General features: G+C 34.9%; 1 long non-coding RNA gene across 1 annotated transcript; it reads left to right on the top strand.

Annotated features, from left to right (window-relative positions):
• Window positions 1-7,297: 7,297 nt before the first annotated feature.
• On the top strand, window positions 7,298-14,781 carry LOC145688889 (uncharacterized). Its single transcript, XR_014132010.1, has 3 exons — window positions 7,298-7,662; window positions 11,901-12,027; window positions 14,399-14,781. It is a non-coding gene; the product is annotated as an uncharacterized LOC145688889 (long non-coding RNA).
• The last annotated feature ends 876 nt before the right edge of the window (window positions 14,782-15,657 follow it).

Here is a 15,657-nt window from a genome sequence, read left to right as displayed (position 1 = left end):
TTATTTTGCTTGCAAAGTAGGTATCAGGACAAGAGTTCGACATGTTACATTTGTTGTGTTACTTGTTCTACGCTTTAATGGAGTGAGCTATGATTTTTATTAAATGGTGCTTGTTCTTCCCATAGTTTGGAGAGAGTCGATTTTTGACAACAAGAAAATTGATGATTATAGGAATCTCGTAAAAAAGTTGTTGAATTCTTATAAAGACTTGGGCTGTAATATGTCACTTTAGATACATTTCCACCACTCTTACTAAAATTTCTGTAAGTATAACCTGGTGATTATAAACGATGAACACTATGAGAGCTTCCATATGAATACATCAATCATGGGAGAAATATACCAAGTGAAGTAGTGCTCAAGTATATTAACAAATTTACCTGAACCCTAGGAAGGGACACTACTTGATCAAAATAATGAAATAAATTGTTAATGTAATACTCTTTAGGCACGTTGAACACTTTTTTTATTTCTTAAGTATAATTGCTATTACAGTAAAATATTTACCTAACTGTCACAATAAAACCTTCCGTGGTACGGGAAAACGATTATCATTTTAAGAACCATCGTAACTTTTTGTATAAAAATCGACCAACAAAGTTTCTGGGACAAGGTAAACGTTTCATATTGGAGACTAGTTGTTTATCCGTGGCTGTCTTCGGTCCCTGAACATTTCGTTATATATATATATATATATATATATATATATATATATATATATATATATATATATATATATATATATATGGTATATAGTTTCTAATAATTGCCATAAAGCTTCTTCGTGGCTAAGAGGTTTGATTCCCGGCGGGATCTCATGTAGTTTGGATTCCATGTTAATCAGTGGGTCCCGACTCATATAAACTCGCTACTGAAAGGAACGTTAAACTCAAAATTAACAACAATTAAATTAATAATAATTGCCATTTTTGAATTATCTGGTAGCGATTAAGCCACTCTTTTTGATGATGGTACACTAATTACCTATAGATTTGTGGAATTCTTAGTTTCCTTTTTCGAAGATGCCGTAAACAATTTCCAAAAGTTGTGGATTGGTTGGGATTCTGTGGGAATATAGCTAAACACTGTTCACTTCATCAACAGTATTAAATATTTTTTATCCCCATTTTCACATAGATGTGTAAGTAGCTATCTTAGAGCAGTGGTTATTAGTGCTGAGACCTCTAGTCTCGAGATTTGTAAATTTCAGTTAAATTCGAAATAGATATTTGTTGGATTTATATCTTTATTATTTTCATTCTTATTTACTATTTTTCTTGGTTGCACCCTTTATAACATTTTTGAGCTTTTTTTTATTTCCTCTTTATTTCTGTAGGGGATAAAATACTTGTATTACTCAGATTTTACCTTTCTTTTCTTCTTAACTTTTTCTTCTAAGCTTTCTTATCCTTCTCTTCCATGGTCTAGCGTTTGTTTTGCTATAATTTCCTTTCCGTTCCCTTCCGTTTTCACACTTTTTTGTTCACTAGTCTTGTTTCTTATAAATGTCTGCCACCTCTTTTTGGTCCATTTTGATCAGCATGTGGTTTTCGTTGTTTTATTTGATGTATCCGGGTTGTCACTTAGTTCTATGTGGTCCTTTCAGTTCTATGTGGTCAAATATGTTCTCGTGAGGTTTATTGTCCATAATCAAAATTTGCGATTACTCTAATTCTTTTGTATGTTTGGTATTCGCTTTCATTTTGGGCCTTACATTCTTTTATTATGATCTTGCATGGAATGCATGTTTCCTTTTTCTTTCATTTTAGAATATAGTTGTTTTTGATATTCGGTATTACCACAGTGCGCACATCTTTGTTCTTAGGAATAAGAGTTTGTAACACACCCGTAATCTCGACACTTCTTGCACTTTGGGAATTTTACGAATTATTTTACGATATATGCCTCATATTGATGACAGAGTTCGATAATAAGCAATTCCCCTTTCTTTGAGATACGTCTACTACGATGGGACCGCTGCATGTTCTTCGGTTCAGTTCTGAAACTGAATTTACTTCTCGTTTCACCTCTTTGTATAACTCTTGAAACTTTGATGTGTTATAGTAAGATCTATATCATCATTTCTTAACCCGAATTGAAGATCATAAATGATCATAGAAGGCTTTTAATTGTCTCTATATTGCTACTATTAAAATTGTTGTTTAATGTATTTTTGTCTTCAGTTTTTCCACTTCTTCGGAAGACGGTATCTCTAGTATCAGTACTGCTTTTATCGACACACTCAGGTAATATTACATTTTTCCTTTCCTGCCTTGAATTTTATTAGGTTGATTCTTAAATTTCTACCTTTTTCTTCTTAATTACTTCCTTGGTATAATTAAAATTATTTGCTTAATTCTTGTTCTAGTTTCTTGTACGATTTTTGTTTCCTCCCTCTGTTCGAGTTCCTACAAAATGTCTGCAAATAAAGTAAAAACTTGTATTCGGATTGTTTCTGCTAACAACTTATTTCTTACCACATCTTCATACAGTTAATTCTTTTCCTATCTTAGCCAGTTATTTTCTTCATCAAGAATTTCTACTCTTGCTTGGGTTTTGTAAACACTATGCTGTGTTTTTCTAATAATCTTTAAACCTTTCAAATTCTGCTTCTTTTTGATGCAAGCACAATTTTGTGAACGTTGTTTAGATCTTGAGTTTAGTTCTCTAAAATTAGTATGCTTCTTCGTTTAGTCAATGTTCGAGGATTTTCCTCTCCTTCTTACTGCTATCATCTTCCGACTCAAGTTGTTGTTCTGATTCCTATTTGCATTAGGAGACAAGTCCTTCTTCTTTAGCTTTTTGTTTGTTTTTGCACAAGGTTGCCATCTATACTTGGAATATATTTTTGTCCAATTAAGGAAATTATAGAACCTAGGCCTTCTGACGGTTCTGATGTTTGAGATCATTATTGCCGAAGTTGGTGTTCTAACTCTCTTCGTATGATGTATAACTGTATACACTTGGACTTTCTTCAGCCGTTTCTATATGCGGTAATGGTGCTTGTCTACTCATTTTCATTAAGTAACCCAAACCAATCTTGCTGAAGATTAATCTTCATAATCTTTTGCACTCAATAATTATGGAGATGTTGTTCGAAGAAAACTCTCTGTTAGATGTTCTAAATTGTTATTTCCCCTTGGTTGCAAAGAAACATAGCTTTCATGTGGACTCTTGATTCTCTGTAGATTTGCTCTAGCTCGAAAAGTCTAATTTTGCCTATGTGGCCTGTATAGTCATATTAATATTTAGACTATTATTGCAATTATAAGATATTGTACTAAGGTTCACCAGTGTCAAACCAATATATGGTTAAAGTTAAATTGAAAATGCTAGTGATTTTGTTTCTGATGTGCTAGAAAAATATCTTGGTAGGCCAAAGGTTTTTACCGATTGTAACCTTGGCCGTTCTTGGTACAGTAATACATAATTTAACTCTATCTAAATGATGAAACTATATGTTTAACAAAAGGAAAAAATATGTTACCATAGCTCATAAGAAGTGAAATTAAAGGATAATATTAATTCTTATATTTATGGTTTTAGTTTCGTTATTTCTTTTAACAATTCTACCGAATTGCGTTTATCAAAAAATAATTCTTAATTACTGTATCTTAGGAGCAATGCTGAGCACAACATTAACACATGCATACAAATTTCTCTTTCAATGGAAAATGCTACTTGTTCAGAGACCATGCTTAATTTCTCCAGAAGCAACATTTCCATGACCATTGTAGCATAGATCGCACATACCATATTGTCATAATTTTCTATACAAGATGCACTGCTGAACCTGTAATTAAATCAAATATTGTTTCACTTATAATATTGTCGAACTTACATATATCTTGTCATCACAAGCCTGGCCGCACTTGACACCTTACGTATTTACACTTATCAGAGATCGTTTTATTGTGCACGAAACATTAAAAATACTGAACCGTTTCATCGGAAGAAATTGAAGTTCTTGCTTACCTAAGATATTCCTTCTCGCTACCATCGCACATGTTTAATGTGAAAGCCACCGCTATGAATTATTTTAAGAGCTTTTCTTCTTTTTTGAAAATCATATGTTTCTTCCCAAATGAAGTAGATGCATTTACCTTGTTGAAAGCTCTACAGTCCAGTATGCAGTGAGAATCCACATAAACGTAGCGAAGACACGGAAGAGATAATAAATTGTTTACGTAACTATTATTTGTGGAAAGACAGAAGGAAGACTCTCAATTACCGTTTGGCGTCATCTTTCTTTTCTTTATATTATTAACCATTCACACGCACTACATTTATGTTCCTGCTTGGTGGATTTTTTGTTCCCAGTAGAATATTACCAGCAAATTATATGGATAAATAAATTATTTTACTATTTAATAGTGTATTAGTACATAAAGAAAACAAACCTAAACATCACGCACTGTCTGCCGATATTCATCATGGAAGACTAGTACCATCCGAACATCACAAAATTAACTCTAATTAAAAACAGAATTTGCAAATTTAAATACCTGTTGATAAAGAGAAAACTAATTAAAACAAACACCATTCATATTTAGGTTAGAAGATAATGGTACCACTATAATTATTCATTTAATAGTAGGAGTAATATCTTACTTCGATTGAATTTTTCTTACGTCAACACAGCTCTTTCGTGATAGTACAATTGAAATCCATCGAATTAAATTCTACGCCAAATATAAAATGGATAAAAAATTAGCGGCCGCGTAGTGCATTTCCCCACTATAGTTATGGCGACACTTGACCTCACTTTGTGACGAATTTTCCACTTTTCTCAGGCCGGCCTGATATCAAGGACTCGATTTTCCAGGTTCGCTTGATATGCCTTGTAACGCGTATCGTCCGGCTAAGGAAAAATGAGTACCTCGAAAAACTCGTTGTCTTTTATGACCTCTTATGGTGGTGTACTCGTTCTTCTTTACGATCCCTTTTTCAACCCTTATTTAACATAGCGCAGGTTACAAAAGAAATACTACAAGCATGGTTTTCAACCCCTATTTAAGATAGCAGAGAATTACCAAAGACGTAATAGAAAATAATGGGGCTTTACTCGTTTTATTTTATGGTGCCTTTTTTAACCCCTATTTAATCCAGCACAGGCTACACGGAAAAGGGTACAAGATTTTTTTTAACATAGCAGAGAATACAAGAGACAAGGAACACATACTACAACACCTGTTTAACATAGCTTATAATGGGGTGTACTCGCTTTCTTTTATGGTACCTTTTTTCAACACTTATTTAACATGGCAGAAATTATAAAAGAATATGGACTTTTATAAACTACTATGTAACATAGTAGTGCTTACACAAGAAAGGCCGCAAACATTGCTTTTAACATAGCACAAATCACATTAGGCAATGGTATATTTTCGCAATCCCTAAGTAAGGTTATGACTCTTTCACCCTTACGCCCCCTTTTTTCAAACCCCTAAACATTAAAGGCTATGATCACCTTTCACTAACCCCTGTGTAAGATAGCAGAGCTGATAAAAGAGTATGACTTATTTTTCAACTCCTATATAACATAGCAGATAACTACCTTTCGCAAAACCCTATATAACATAGCAGAACTGATAAAAGAGTATAACTTATTTTCCAATTATTACACGAGAAAAGCTATGACCACCTTTTTAACTCCTATGTAACATAGCAAAAAGTGCACAACATAGAGCTTATACAAGAAAGGCTATGACCCTGTGTAACATTTTTATTTCTGTTTTACAACATGGCAGATGATAACCTTTTAGTCCCTACTGAACATAGAAGAGATTACACAAAAGATTATGATAAAATAAGTATCTCATAGAACTCGTTATCGTGATAAAAGAGGACGACATATGTTTCAATTCCCTTTAAATATAGCAAATTATGCTTATTCCTTAAAACTCGTTCTCTTTTATATCCCTCTTCTTCAATCTCTATTTAATATAGAAAAAATTAAACACATTCCCCCTCCCTATGCAACTTAGCGGAAATTACATAGAGTTTACGCTACGAACACATATTCCAACCCCTATTTAATCCTTTATTGTGCAGTGTTGCTCTGAAGCAACATCGAACTCTATTGCGTTATCCGCCCGAATTATAACTTCAGTGATCATTTACTTGGCATTATTGCTTTCATAAAGTATTCATATATATGATTTGCGTGTCGCTTCTTTAGAAATTTAGTATTGTAGAAGCTTTATCTCCTACGTTGCGTTAAAGTTCTTTTATTTTTTTATTTGTGGTTTCTTGCTCTGTAGGAAAACATTTCAACGAAACTGATGGTAATTACTGAGAGTATTCTCATGATATTTTACAGAATAGGACTCTGTTGCTCTGTAGCTACTGATAACACCTATTTTATGGCAATGTTGCTTTGAAATAAACACCCTATATTTTCTAACCAAAGTACAAAAATACTTTTAGAAATACGCAATTATGATCATTAAGACATGGTTCGAACATAAAAGCAAACTAAATATTTTAATAGCAATGCCATCAATCCTTGCCAATTAAAGGGTTGCAGAGATTACACAAGAAAGATTATGGCCCTCTAAAAACCCCGATGAAGCATATGAATTAACTCTAAATTGTACTTTCAACCCCTATGTAACATAGTAAAGTTTACACAAGAAAGGGTATGACTTGTTCTCTTTTACGACACATTTTTCAGCTCTTATTTTATACAAGGCTTGCAAGAAACTCGTTAGATATTGGTTTGCGAACATGCTGATTACGAATACTATATTAGTTTATGTGGGATACGCCTTTTATTAAAAAAAACAATTTGCCTGAAACTTTGTATATAGGAGTTTTCGATACCGTGATTACAAATATTATATTTCTCTTTTACTTACGCAACCTATTACAGTTTGTGGGATACGCAAGTTTTACAAAAAATAACCAATTTGCATAAAACTTGGCATATAAAGATTTCCAAACATGCTGATGACGAATATAATATTGGTTTTTACCTAGGTCTTATAGTTTTTGTGGGATACACTCTTTTATAAAAATTGTAATATTTTAACCATATATAACTTGTAAACAGTACTACAAACTAAAAATCTGTTTTCACATTTAGCAATGGGACGTCGCCTACAACATGTCACAATAGTTCTGCCCCCCTGTCAAATGTCAAATATTTAAACAGGTATCACTCGTAAACCGTAAAACGTATTAAAATTTCGTTTACAGTTTTCGGTATGTGGACAGCAAATAGTTTATATGAAAGAAGTACAATTCGTATTAAAGAATGGCACTTTTGTCTAATTCTATTTAACCCCAAGTAGCACAGTCACGTCATAAACACGTCTTTTTTTGGGGTTCGAATTCAAAATGACGTCTTTTGAAAATTTGGAACGTCTTTATCACGTACCAAAATGGTAACAAAAATGACGTGTCAAACATGACCTAAATTGTACGTGTTTATCACGTGCCAGAATGGTACAAAGAATCACGTGTCGGACATCACCAAAAATAGACGTCTTTTTTAGGTGCTAAAAAGCGCGGACGTTCCCCGTACTGTAACTGCAGTTTGAGCAGTGCATGCTGGGAATCGTGAGCCATTTGCGGAATCGTGTTTTGATGGTATTGTTTGTGAATATAAATAATGTGTTTTGTTAAAGTCACCTGTGATAAAGGTCAGCTTTAAGACAAGTAAGTATAATTCCTATCCTATTCCTATCTAGGTGCATTCTGTGTAAAATTCAGCAGATTGAGTATTCTACGGTTTCTTATTACAGTGTATTAAAATACCGTAGAAAGAACGAAGATACCTACATTAGGTTAACATTTGCAGACGCCTGTATCAAATTAAATATTTTAGGTAGAATACTATATAAAATGTTAATAGTGAAGGTAGTAAAATGATAATGTATGTGTTTTTATTCTCAATAAACCGTATATGGGAGTGAGTATGCATGGGAAAGTATGTCATTCTGTGGTGCAGTTTTATTATACAGATCCGTAGATTGTAAAATATACGAAAAAAATTGGACAAGTCTTTAATTTGCCTATTTCATGTCGAGAACAGGACCAACCAACCTCCGCGGGGCTTCTAACCCGTTCCTACTACTACTACTTATACTATGAATCCGTATAATAAAAGCTGCACGCATTGTGGTACTATTTGCCAAGGCGAAAGACTGATAAATACAAGCAAACAACGAGATGACAGTAAGTGTATGCTTTTGGAGGCATTACTGGAACAGACGGTTCTACTAAATTTTAATACATTTCTTACATTTTCAGGTTAGGTTAGAGCATTGTATTTCCTATAGCAGAATATGCACTAAATGAGGAGCTCCATTACTACTTGCAGATTGACTTCACGGGGGTTAGTGTAAATATAGAGTAGACGCATGGGGCAAGGTTCTAGAACACAGGTACCGTACCCCTTCCCACTTAATTGTAACAAAGACAGAAAACAACGTGCCGTGCGGGGCTCTAACCCGCCTTCACTCGCTGACGCTCGCTCAACAATACTATGTGTTCTAGAACCTTCCCGACGCGTAGCATATTAAGTACAGTGCATAAAACACGAAATAACTTTTGCTAGGTGCCCACTAAAAAGCACAAATACATTCTATTGGAATCAGTGCAGAAGCACAGCAAGAGGGCCCGAGCGGCAACGAGGGGGTGCGTTCGTAGGGAACAGGCACGTCAGCGACGGGGACTATGCGCGTAAAGAAGGATAATGGAAAAGCACACTTACGCTTACAATGATTTCACTATCACTCAAAATGCGGCTTCACTCGAGCAGACGGTTCTACCAAATATAAAATTTATAGGTAAAATATTATAAGAAACATTTTTCGTGAAGGAATGAGAGTGTGAATATAAGTAATTACTGTCAGTGTACAGCATATTGAAATGAATTTTAAGTGATCAGTGAAAGTATTGCATATGTAAGTGTGGTCTTCCACTATTCTCGTTTAGACGTATATTCCCCGTCGCTGACGCGCCTGCTCCCTACGGACGCATCCCGTCGCTGCCGTTCGGACCCTGTTGCTGTGCTCCTACCCCTGCTTTTTAGTGGGGAGCTGAAATAAATTGGTTCGTGTTTTATTCACTGAAATTGTTACGCTTTACGTCCACGCTGTATTTGTACTGAGGCCTGAAGTCAATCTGCAAGCACTAATGGAGCTTCTGATTTAGTTCATGCTCTGCTAAAAGAAATGCATTGTTCTAACCTGATATGAAACTGTAAGAAATATGTCAAAATTTGGTAGAACCGTCTGCTCGAATAATGCCCAAAATTCATTTCAATTTGCTGTGTACTGACATTAATTACTGACATTCACACTTTTATTCCTTCACAAAAATATGTTTCACATCGTATGTTACCTATGAATTTTCTGTTAGGTAGAACCGACTGCTCGAGTGAACCTCTTTGGGAAATGACCCTCGGCAATTGTTGCAATGCCAATCGTGTATGACTTCAAAGTTAGAAACAACGAGCCCTATGGAAGTTCTAACCCCTTCGCTCACTCAGTTCTGTTTTGTTTAACCTTTTGTAGCACTACTGTCTTAAATCTAGTGAAAAAAATCCACAAAATAGATGAATATTTGGTAGACCCGTTTGTTAAAGTAGTGCCCCCATTGTATATGTGCATAATCAGTGGGAGGATATTACCCCAGTTGAGACAAGGTGACCAGAACTTTTACTTTCAGAAACGGGACGCATACGAATCGGCGACGGGGGGTGGGGTGACTTCCACATTGCATTTTGGGACTCAGCAGTGTTTTCAATTTACAAAATACAAAGTAAGAATGATAACACAGCGTTTCTAACTTAAGTATTACCCAACAATACTTTTAACTACTTCAACACTCAGAATTCCCACTCAATTTCCACTTGAACCACAGAACACTCAATTTTCATTTGAATATTCAGAAGTTCTAGGCACGGGTGAACCTTCCCAGTAAGTGTTGGTACGGAAGAGTGTAGAATTAGCATTGGCTATTTATATTTTGAATAATAATTACGGGACACCTGGGTCATGTTTGCTTAAAAACGGGACATTTAGGCTTCCCGTTTGAGAATCTGAAAGAAACGGGACAACGGTTGAAAATAAGGGACTGTCCCGGCCAAAACGGGACGTCTGGTCACCTTGAGTTGAGAGCACTCTCAAACTGCAACCATCGCCCTGCTACACCTACACACCCTCACAAGACACTTGGCTACCGTAACTGTGCTACAGAATTCGGTGTGGAAATCATAATAATGTAACGGGTATTTGACTGTTCGAATATTTTGTTCATTAATTGAGTAGACAGCTCCCTCGCATTTTAGATTACAGTACTTACTCCAGTGCCAGCATGTGATGATGGATACTTATCAATATTGCCACTGAAGTTCAAAAAATATATTCCAGCTCAATTAAGTATCCTCTACATGACTATATTATTATGATTTCCACTGCTAATCGTGAAACGATTCAAAGGAAACCAAATGTCTTATTAAGGGACCGTGATTGGGGGCTGGTGCTGGTTCCAGTCAGATGTGTTTAAGAGAGCTCTTGACATAGGGAATATCCTCCTAATGTTTATGCGCACATTAACAACGGAAGTCTCTTTGGGTCAAAAACCTGCTTTCAGGTGAAACACCAATTCCTCATCATTAAAAAGAAATGAAATTAAATATTTAGTTTCACGTCCCAGGAAAGGCACCGAGCCTAAGGAAGATGGTGATAATGAAATGTGAAAAATGGTGGTATGAAGAAAGTGGGCGGAAACGGGAGAGTGTCGAGAAAACTCAGGCACATGGTGTTTGTCCACCACAAAGCCCACTTGGCACGAGCTGGGATCAAACCAGGGACCCCACGCACTAGAATTGAACGCTCTACCACTGAGGCACTGCAGCCCCATCAGTAAAAAAAAAAAATACCTCATTGCTTCGGGGCTTACATATCTGCTGCCACCAAAAGGAAGGTGTGTACACAACAGGGGCGGATCCAGAGGTGACGACTGCCCCTCCCAGAGTAGGATATTTTTTATTTTTTTAAAAAAAATAAAACTTACCCCAGAATTGGAGCTCTTGATTTTTTCAAGCTTGTATTATAATGTAAGATAAAAACTTTTTTTTTCACGTTGCAGAATTTAAATGAAGCAATACATAGCAAGAAATTACTTGCCTTGGTGTTTTTGGTCAGAAAATGTCCGCGTTCGAAAACGCAGGTAGTCATTTGTGTTCTTTGTGTTCAAGATGCGATATTTTACGCTCTCACTCCGTTCTCAAAACCGATCCCTGCTTCTTATGGGGCCGCGGTGGCTCAGTAGTAGAGCGTTCACCTCTGGTGCTTGGGGTCCCGGGTTCGATTCCAGCCCCCGCCAAGTGAATTTTGTGGTGGACAAACACCGTGTGCGTGGGTTTTCTCGGGGTTCTCCCGTTCCCTCCCACTTTCTTCATTCCACCATTTCATCCATTACTCATCATCACCGTCTCCTTTAGCCTAATCGGCATAATCGTGGGACGTAAAACTCAAAGATTTTCCGATCCCTGCTTCTTGTTAACAACGGGCAGACAATAATCCATAAAATCTATCTGTCCACAAGTTTGTCAATATTTATTTTGCGTATCTTTCCATTTAAGAAGTGGCCATTCCTGCATCGAGGTTGGGACGATTTCGGACTCTTCTTCACACCTTCCTTTACGCTGAAAATATCCAGAACAGAAAGCATGTGAAATTTATGGCTGATATTTTCCTGCCAACTCATTTTTCTTTCTATAAGCTGTTTTTTTTTATACAAAATGTAGTAAAAACCCACTTTACTGTTTACATAAAATTATACTGCTTCATTTCATGTTAAATGTATTTAGTCGTTGTAATAAGCCTAGGTGTAAATACATGTTATTTGCCAAAATAAGCCTTGTATGTACTCCCACTTTCCAGAGCGTGTGGCCAATGCTCCTGCAAATGATGAATTGATCAACAGCAGACCACCTGACCCCTTTCTGCTCGTCGAGCTGCTCTAGAAATATCACTGTGGAGGATGACATACATACCAAAGTTGCGACAGGTGAGTTTTTGACATGTTATTTTATAATACCCATGTAAGAAAATGCCGAGTAAGAAGAAAAGAAAGAAAGTAGTAATATTTTATTAGTACTTAACTAAAATAAAATAATTGTTGAACAAGGCAATACTTTTATATAAATGAAATATTCAATTTAACGTTCCACGATCAGGCACTGAGGCTAAGGGAGTCGTTGATGATGAGAAGTGAATTAAATGGTGGAATGAAGAATGTGGGAAAAAATTGGAGAACTCCAAGAAAAGCCGCTTGAAGTGAGCTGGGATCGAATCATTGGCCCCAAGCACCAGAGGTGAACGCTCTATCACCGAGCCACAGCTGCGCCAATTTTATTTAAATGTAACTGTTTCAGCAACTACCCTTGTCTTCTTCAGATACACTCTATTTATTTATTTATTTATTTATTTATTATTTTAGATTTTTAAAGGTTTCCCTGTTTATTAATTTTTATTCCTTCAGCAATTATTTTATTTGACTTGAGTATTTATATATAAACAAAGCTTTAATATGGAATGTATCACATGTTATAGTGTTCGCGCTTTTTTTTTTGAATGGATAAAAGTACTCCTCCCGAAAATATTTTTCTCAACAGAGGGGTAAAATATAATTTTCACCAAAGAGAAGTTTTATTATTATTATTATTAATAATAATAATAATAATAATAATAATAATAATAATAATAATAATAATAATAATAATAATAATAATAATAATAATGTTTATTTCTGTGCCATGAACAGCCTAACGGCAAAAATACAGCACTTTATCAGACAAGATAAACACATATTACATACAATGTAAGCTACGTACTAAAACAATAAAACATAATGATAAAATATAGTAAAATAATATCGGATTAATAATTCCTTGTCAAATTAACACCTCTTTTTTTTTTTAAGTATCAAAACAGTCGTCATAAACAGTAAAAATAATAGTTGTCAAGCTCTAAAATTCATGCTTTTATACTGATAAAAAATTAAACTAAATTAAAAGAATCGGTCAATCTTCTTAAAATTACAGATTTCTGATTCAAAGGAACTAATGTTGATTTATTTCTTGTATTATACATTGGTACCCTTATACCTATATTATGCAAGCAATATTCACTATGATAGCTATTGTCTAGTAGTTTCTTAATAAAATCTCTTTCAATAACTTTTCTCCTGTCGCTCAGTGCCTGCAATCCCCAAAATTGACACCAATATTCATAACTACGTGAGTAGTAATCTCTATTCATTTTATAGCAGAGTAACCTAATAAAACATTTTTGTACTGATTCAATTTTGTTTGCCAATGTTATACCTATACTATTCCAAATAACTACACCGAACTCTAATTTTGATCTTGCTAGCATCTTGTATAAATATACATATGAACTGGCATTTCTAAACACAGGCCATTGTTTGAAAATAAACCCTATTATTCTTCTAGTCCCTTGAATTGTGTCATTTATATGATAGGTAAATTTCATGTTTCTGTCAAACACTATACCCAAATCCTTAATCTGTTCGGCTTTATGCAATGTTACTCCATTAATTACATATTTGCTCACGTAGTATTGGGTTTTGTTAGTATATGATATGTATTTAGTTTTCTCACAATTTATTTTCAATAAGTTACTTTTACACCATGTACTAACAGTATCTAGATCTTCCTGTAGTAAGTAGTTATCATACTCACTATTTACTATTCTAATAATAATAATAATAATAATAATAATAATAATAATAATAATAATAACTGCCGCAACTTCTAACCCTGCTCAGAACAAATAATGTGACGATTTTCACCCTACTACTTGTGACAGAATTCTGGTTCTAGAAGTCTTATTTTTTAAAAATACTCCAGTAACAAGTGAGGGGGCGTTTGCTCACAATTTTTTTACTTTTCGGAATACATAAGTTATACACCATTTTGTTTGTATCAATATCGTATCAATATACTTGATCGTCACTTTTAGCTTACATCCTAAAGTTGGTCTTGGAGTGGCATTTTATATTGTGAGCACATACGTAATGTAGCCTTCTATGAGTGTTTCAGAATTATTTGTCATGTATCTGTATATACAAAGTCTTATATCCCCCAACTTGTTTGATCCTCCTGAACAATCAGAGTTAACAGCTGCAATAAAATCAAAAGTTAAGCTATTACAGAATAACTAAAATTAATGGTAGTTTAATTTCGCTGTTTGGAAGGCCGTTAAAAGTGAGACTTCATGCAAGCGAGTGCAGTAACTAATCGTTTTATTGCGTATTGATTGTAGTTACACATGACGTATTGTAATTATTTTTTAAAATTTTCTCCCCACCTGAAAATTTGCACTATGATTGTTCATGATTTTTTTTTCTGTTTCAGTGTTCCTATCTGTCATCGTTGGGAGGAAAAGGGACCTTTCTCTGATGCTTGGTTTCCAAAGAGCTGGCGATGGAATTTAACTCCCGCGGAAAAAAGAGCAAAGTTCACGTTGTGCAAACTAGCCTTAAAGACACTTATCATTCGTGAGTAAAAATAAAGATCTTCAAATGAACAAATGCCACAAATCTTCAAAATATTAGTAGAAAGATATTCACTTCCATCTGCCTTGTTGTTTGAGGATGAAAAGGATTCGGCATGCTTGAAACATGTTGACCTGTTCCTCCTCGCTTTGTTGGAAATCAATGTAAAGGCATCTCTTTCGAAAACTAAAAGATGGAAGAAACTGCTACTGGTATAATAGATGGGATAATAAGTGGGATACTTACCGCAGTCCCCATTTTTAACGTATTTAAGCACGTGAGGCTTTTTTGATATGATGCTGCATTTCTGTACTTTCAATAACTATGAAAGGTGTTTTCCTTCATAAGAAATTTATAGAAAAATTTGATTCTTTTTATTTTATATTATTAAAAGATCTCTGTAAGTTTTAGATTATAGCCAACAGATTTGCATTGTCTACATATTTCTTGTTTGTATTACAAATAATAAAGACAATCAGTGTTTCTTGTTGCATTACAAATAGCATGAATATTATTTTATACGACAAAACGTGCACATTGTACATATAACTAATAAATGTAGAATTCAAATTAATGGTTATGTGTTTTCGCTTTCATCCCTCAGAGGTTAATTAATTTTAAGATGTACTTTCTTTTTCGATTTTTCACCTCCAAAATAAAGGTGTCTTAAATTGGAGTTACAAAAGTTTAGTCCTAAATTTTGCATTGTCAATAAAACCCATTGTTCTTGTGTATGTGAGTGTGTGTTGGATGTGGGTGGTTGTGTTTGTGTGTATGTGTGCGCATACTAGCATAATAATGGATAGCTATAAAATTTATGGAAGCACGTGTTGTACCGTAATTTCATTAAGAAGAAGGTACTAGTAAATACACATGAATAAATTCCAGTGACGAAATGAGTGGATTCTTCTTAGTACTAAGGGCCGCGGTTGCTCAGTAGTAGAGCGTTCACCTCTGGTGCTTGGGGTTCCGGGTTCGATCCCAGCCCCCGCCAAGTGAACTTTGTCCACGTAGTGGACAAACACCGTGTGCGTGGGTTTTCTCGGGGTTCTCCCGTTTCCTCCCACTTTGTTCATTCCACCATTTCATTCATTTCTCATTATCACCGTCTCCTTTAGC

The sequence above is a fragment of the Thermobia domestica genome, chromosome 7, assembly GCF_964235325.1.
Source record: "Thermobia domestica chromosome 7, izTheDome1.hap1.1, whole genome shotgun sequence".
Taxonomy (NCBI): domain Eukaryota; kingdom Metazoa; phylum Arthropoda; class Insecta; order Zygentoma; family Lepismatidae; genus Thermobia; species Thermobia domestica.
The sequence above is the reverse complement of the archived record's forward strand: the minus strand, read 5'-3'. Positions and strand labels throughout refer to the sequence as shown.